The sequence below is a fragment of the Procambarus clarkii genome, chromosome 34 (genome assembly GCF_040958095.1).
Source record: "Procambarus clarkii isolate CNS0578487 chromosome 34, FALCON_Pclarkii_2.0, whole genome shotgun sequence".
Taxonomy (NCBI): domain Eukaryota; kingdom Metazoa; phylum Arthropoda; class Malacostraca; order Decapoda; family Cambaridae; genus Procambarus; species Procambarus clarkii.
This window is the reverse complement of record NC_091183.1, coordinates 19,161,623-19,167,907: the sequence shown is the minus strand read 5'-3', so window position 1 is coordinate 19,167,907 and position 6,285 is coordinate 19,161,623. Positions and strand designations below refer to the sequence as shown.

General features: G+C 44.9%; 1 long non-coding RNA gene across 2 annotated transcripts in view; it reads left to right on the top strand.

The window, feature by feature from the left end:
- The window catches only part of LOC138371087 (uncharacterized), a 12,402-nt gene extending 6,384 nt beyond the window's left edge, over nt 1-6,018 (top strand). For both annotated transcript variants that reach the window (XR_011230288.1, XR_011230289.1), the window contains exon 3: nt 5,051-6,018. This is a non-coding gene — a long non-coding RNA (uncharacterized lncRNA). The remainder of the gene's footprint in view (nt 1-5,050) is intronic.
- The last annotated feature ends 267 nt before the right edge of the window (nt 6,019-6,285 follow it).

Genomic DNA, 6,285 nt, shown 5'->3' with positions numbered 1-6,285 from the left:
ATGTCCGGTCGTGATGGTCAAGTGGATTAAGGGGTCTTGTACATACCAGTTGCGTTGCTTCTGGGAGTATGGGTTCGAGTCACTTCTGGGGTGTGAGTTTTCAGTTGCATATTGTCCTGGGGACCATTCAGGCTTGTTCGCATATATATATATATATATATATATATATATATATATATATATATATATATATATATATATATATATATATATATATATATATATATATATTAATATTATTAAATATGACCGAAAAAGTAAGATTAATAATTCTAACACGAATTTTCTCTATCTTTCGTACATTTCTTTTCACTGTTGGTGGTAATTCAAAAATCAATTCTCCAAAATTAATTTTTATTTCTAGTCTGACGCGACGCTTGAGCGCATTTCGTAAAACTTATTACATTTTCAAAGACTTTAGTTTACAAATACACAACTGAATAGAACTTACGCATCTCCGATTTTATATCTACATTTGAGTGAGGTGGATGGGGTGAGGTGGCATTAATAGGGTATTAATTTCATCAACACAAGAGAGAACAGGTGGTATTAATAGGGTATTAATTTCATCAACACAAGACAGAACACGAAACAATGGGTATTGAATAGAAGTGTTTGTAGAAAGCCTATTGGTCCATATTTCTTGATGCTTCTATATTGGAGCGGAGTCTTGAGGTGGGTAGAATATAGTTGTGCATTAATTGGCTGTTGATTGCTGGTGTTGACTTCTTGATGTGTAGTGCCTCGCAAACGTCAAGCCGCCTGCTATCGCTGTATCTATCGATGATTTCTGTGTTGTTTACTAGGATTTCTCTGGCGATGGTTTGGTTGTGGGAAGAGATTATATGTTCCTTAATGGATCCCTGTTGCTTATGCATCGTTAAACGCCTAGAAAGAGATGTTGTTGTCTTGCCTATATACTGGGTTTTTTGGAGCTTACAGTCCCCAAGAGGGCATTTGAAGGCATAGACGACGTTAGTCTCTTTTAAAGCGTTCTGTTTTGTGTCTGGAGAGTTTCTCATGAGTAGGCTGGCCGTTTTTCTGGTTTTATAGTAAATCATCAGTTGTATCCTCTGATTTTTGTCTGTAGGGATAACGTTTCTATTAACAATATCTTTCAGGACCCTTTCCTCCGTTTTATGAGCTGTGGAAAAGAAGTTCCTGTAAAATAGTCTAATAGGGGGTATAGGTGTTGTGTTAGTTGTCTCTTCAAAGGTTGCATGGCGTTTCACTTTCCTTCTTATGATGTCTTCGACGAAACCATTGGAGAAGCCGTTGTTGACTAGGACCTGCCTTACCCTACAGAGTTCTTCGTCGACTTGCTTCCATTCTGAGCTGTGGCTGAGAGCACGGTCGACATATGCGTTAACAACACTCCTCTTGTACCTGTCTGGGCAGTCACTGTTGGCATTTAGGCACATTCCTATGTTCGTTTCCTTAGTGTAGACTGCAGTGTGGAAACCTCCGCTCTTTTCCATGACTGTTACATCTAGAAAGGGCAGCTTCCCATCCTTTTCCATCTCGTAAGTGAAACGCAACACGGAACTCTGCTCAAATGCCTCCTTCAGCTCCTGCAGATGTCTGACATCAGGTACCTGTGTAAAAATATCGTCAACATACCTGCAGTATATGGCCGGTTTCAAGTTCATGTCGACTAAGACTTTTTGCTCGATGGTACCCATGTAGAAGTTTGCAAACAGGACACCTAGGGGAGAACCCATGGCGACCCCATCTACTTGCTTATACATGTGCCCATCCGGGCTCAAGAAGGGTGCCTCTTTAGTACAAGCTTGGAGTAGTTTCCTCAGAATATTTTCTGGTGTAGCGAGTAGATTATCCCAATAATATACTCGCTCCAAATGCATTGTTAATATTCCTGTCAACCTTTGGAGATGAATGAGGTGAGGCGTTGCCTGGGCAACACGGTGAGGTGTTGCCCGAGCATACGACGCAGATGAGCCAGAATTTTGGTTCATGCAGATGGAGGCTATTTTCGACCTTCACGAAATTTCGACTGAGAAAGCCCGATATGCCTGTACCCTACCAACACTTACCTCGGAGGCTATGCACACTGCCTCCGCTGTCATCACCGCGCCATCACCGGACACCAGGACGTACACTGCATTGAAGGCCGCTCTTCTACAGGCAGCAATGAAACGCCGCATTCAGCAAAGGGACCAACTCCTCACTGACAAAAGATTAGCAGACAAAACACCAGCTCAGCTTCTGCGGCATATTCAGTATGTGATGCATACTGCAACTGGCCCAGCCCCCAGCGAGATTGTGAGATCACTGTGGATACAACTCTGTCCAAAACACATTCAACCGGCCCTATTCAGTATGGCTGACGACACCCCATTAGCCCAGCTGGCTACACTGGCAGACCGGCTTCATACGACGTCTAATAACACTATATTGTCCCACCTCAGTGATACACAGCAGACTACAGACACCCAACAACTCTACGTCCTCCAGAACCGGCGTTTCGTCCACCCAGGGAAAACGTACCATGCGAATCCAGTATCAGTCTCTAGGCGACAGCGAGAACGTCGGGGAAAGCTTTGTTCTTACCACCAGAAGTTCGGACACCAAGCCCGCAACTGTAGGGCTCCTTGTTCCTGGTCGGGAAACTACTTCGGCGGGGACTGTTAACGGCCAGTGACCCCGCCATTTCAAACACTACACTGCTCTACATATCTGACGTCATAACCAAACGCCGTTTCCTCGTTGACACAGGTGCAGCAGCTAGCGTGTTGCCTCCCCCACTAGTCAAACCAACCCGTACTCCTGGTTTGGACTTACGAGCCGCCAATGGTACGTCCGTCCGTACATATGGGACCCGCGCCCTGGTTCTCGAGTTCGCCTCTCTGGGTCGCTTTACGTGGACTTTCCTCATAGCGGATGTGGAACAACCCATTCTTGGATGGGATTTCCTGCAACACCATCGACTTATGGTGGATCCCGCAGGTGCAGTACTTCGAGCCTCTCCTAGTACCTCTACACAAGTTAACATCGTCACCCCAGTCGCATCTACGGAACTTCAAGCACTCCTGGATGAATTCAAAGATGTGACCCAACCCGCCAGCCCTCGACCAGAGGTGCAACATACGATTACGCATCACATTACTACAACGGGAGCACCTACCTTCGCCAGACCACGCCGCCTGGCACCGGAACGACTGGCGGTAGCACGTGCTGAATTCAATAAGCTACAGGAGGCGGGAATAATCCGCCCTTCGAACAGTCCATGGGCTTCACCTCTCCATATGGTCCCGAAAACAGCCCCAGGGGAATGGCGCCCTTGCGGAGACTACAGGGCTCTCAACGTTCGCACTCTGCCGGATCGCTACCCAATACCACACATCCAGGATTTCTCACAGGGATTGAGCAACGCAACCGTTTTTTCGAAAATTGACCTTGTGCGGGCATTTCACCAGATCCCTGTGGAACCGGCAGACATTCCAACGCTTCATCGACCAAGTAGTTAAGGACCTTCCTTTTTGCTACGCCTACATTGACGATCTGCTGGTGGCCAGTACATCACCAACAGAACATCTGCTACACCTCCGACTCCTTCTCACCCGTCTGTGCAACTTCGGCTTGCAGCTCAACTCCGAGAAGTGTATTTTCCATGTTCCAGAGCTGGATTTCTTGGGACACCGTGTGTCAGCAGCAGGGGTCCAACCACTAGAGAAGAAAATCGAGGCAATCAAGGAATTCCGGCGCCCATCTACTCCAAAGAAGTTGCAAGAATTTCTTGGTGTAGTGAATTTTTATCATCGATTCATCCCACATTGTTCGGACATCTTGCGACACTTATACGACCTCTTACGAGGTCGGAAACTCACGTCCCGTCTTCCGTTGGAGTGGACTCCCCAGGCAGAGACAGCATTCACCGACATAAAACACAAGCTGGCTGAATTCACCTTGCTCGCACACCCTGTGTCTGACGCTCCCACCAATCTATCTACCGACGCTTCAAACACAGCAATTGGTGCTGTACTACAACAGCTCGTTGAAGGAGAATGGCGCCCAATTGCATTCTTTTCAGCGCGCCTGTTACCCACTGAAGAGAAGTACAGCACTTTTGATAGGGAACTGCTCGCCATCTACTCAGCCATACAACATTTCCGGCACTTTCTCGAGGGGCGGAACTTCCACATCCTCACAGACCACAAACCTCTTACTTATGCGCTGGCGGCCAAGGGTGATGCTCACTCTCCTCGAGTAGCCAACCACCTGGGATTTATTTCCCAATTTACCTCGGATATCCGTCATGTCAAAGGAACTAATAATGTCATAGCCGATGCACTGTCTCGACCCACCATAAACCACGTCATGACAAACCCAGCTCAGGTGGACTATTGTGTAATCAGTAAGGCCCAACGGGAAGACCCTGATCTGCAGCGATTACGAACATCTGACACAGCTCTCCGGTTCATCGAGATTCCCATGGAAGGTGGCGGAAGGATAATCTGTGACACCTCACGGACGGGAGCACTTAGGCCCTACATTCCTGCCCAGTTTCGCTGGAAAACGTTCTCAGTATTTCACTCCCTAGCACACCCAGGAGTACGTGCTTCCCAGAAACTACTAACGGAGCGTGTTGTATGGCCAGGAATCAATGCCGATGTTCGACGATGGACTCGCTCATGTCTCCAATAGGCCAATAGGCCTTCTGCAGTTAACATTATTCTTATGTTCTATGTTCTTACGTCACCTTTCTAGAGAATGTAAATTTCGCTTTGTCATTCTTTCATCATATGACGGTTTTTTAATTTGTGGGATTAACTGTCATCCTGCGATGGACGCGTTCGTGAACTTGTATCCATTCTATAGTATTGTGACCAAAACTTAACTGCATAATCTAAATAGGGCCTAAGAAGAAGGAAATATAGCTGAAGAATAACACAAAGTGATTTGTTACTATGTAATATAAATGAGATACCACGTATGGGCTAATAGCCTTTCTTCAGTTTCCTTGATTGTTATATTCCTTTAAAAGACCGGAGTCAACAGCTGCAGCACCTCATTCCTTTCCTATTTTCAGGTGACCAACTACAGCCATCTTACATGTGACCTAGATAAGGACGATGGTAATAAATACCAGAACTTTATCCATCTCTATCACAACGCTTCAAACACGCGCAACGACAACAGTTACCTTCTCTACTCTACTCTGGTAGCTCATTCAGCCTTTACATTAAGTAGGACTCGTTCCCAAAGTGACTTTGGCAATACTTTATTTGTGTAGTGCAAATGGGTGACAAATCTCTTGAGTGTCCCGAGTGTGGGAAAACATTTAGTCGACGAGGAACTCTGAAGAATCACAGGATGGTACATACAGGTGAAATGCCTAATGAGTGTCCTGATTGTGGGAAAAAATTCAGGCATCGTGGAAATATGAACAGACACAGGATAGTTCATGTTAGTGATTCCACGCTAGTGCATTCTGGCAAGAAATTTTACGAGTGTACAGTGTGTGGGAAAAAATTCAAGCAACTAGTAACTCTGAAAAATCACATGAAGGTACATACAGGTGAGAAACCTTACAAATGTCTAGAGTGTGGGAAAGGATTCAGCCGAACAGGTACTCTGAAGAATCACAAGATGACACATACAGGTGCAAAACCTTTCGAGTGTAGTGTTTGTGGGAAAAGATTTAGTGATCTTGGAAATATGAAAAGACACAAAATGATACATACAGGTGAAAAACCTTTTAAGTGTGACCATTGCGAAATAAAATTCCGTAACCGTGCATGTAAAGTAAAACACATGCGTTTTCATACAGGTGAAAAATTTTAAGAACATGAAGAGTGGGAAAATTTTGTCAGCTCCGAAGTTTCGAACAATTTCATAGAATCACAAGGAATGTTCACACAAGTTGGGGCAATATCTGAAAGGACTTATTTGTTGCTCAAGTAAAAAGTAGTATATTTTAGTGCACCAGGTGGATGGATACATATGATAAATAATTTTCCTAACGTCAGAGAAATAAAAATTTATCTCAAAATAAAAGTTTTATTTACAATTAATCTGATAGTTTGCTTCTCAAAGCCCCCTCCCTATCTAACCCGTTGGCGCTGTGAGGGGGCTTGGTGGTCGGCTACCGGAGTGTGATGCTCCATGGGACAGTACTCTGTCCTTTTGTAGCATTATGTTCCTGTTGCTGTCTTCTTTAATTTTGCCGGATTGCTTTTCCTTTTCCTTATGTTTCGTTTTTCTTCCCCCTCTTCTCCTATCTGCTTGTCTTTTCCTACCGAAATTTTGCTTGTTTTGGTTATT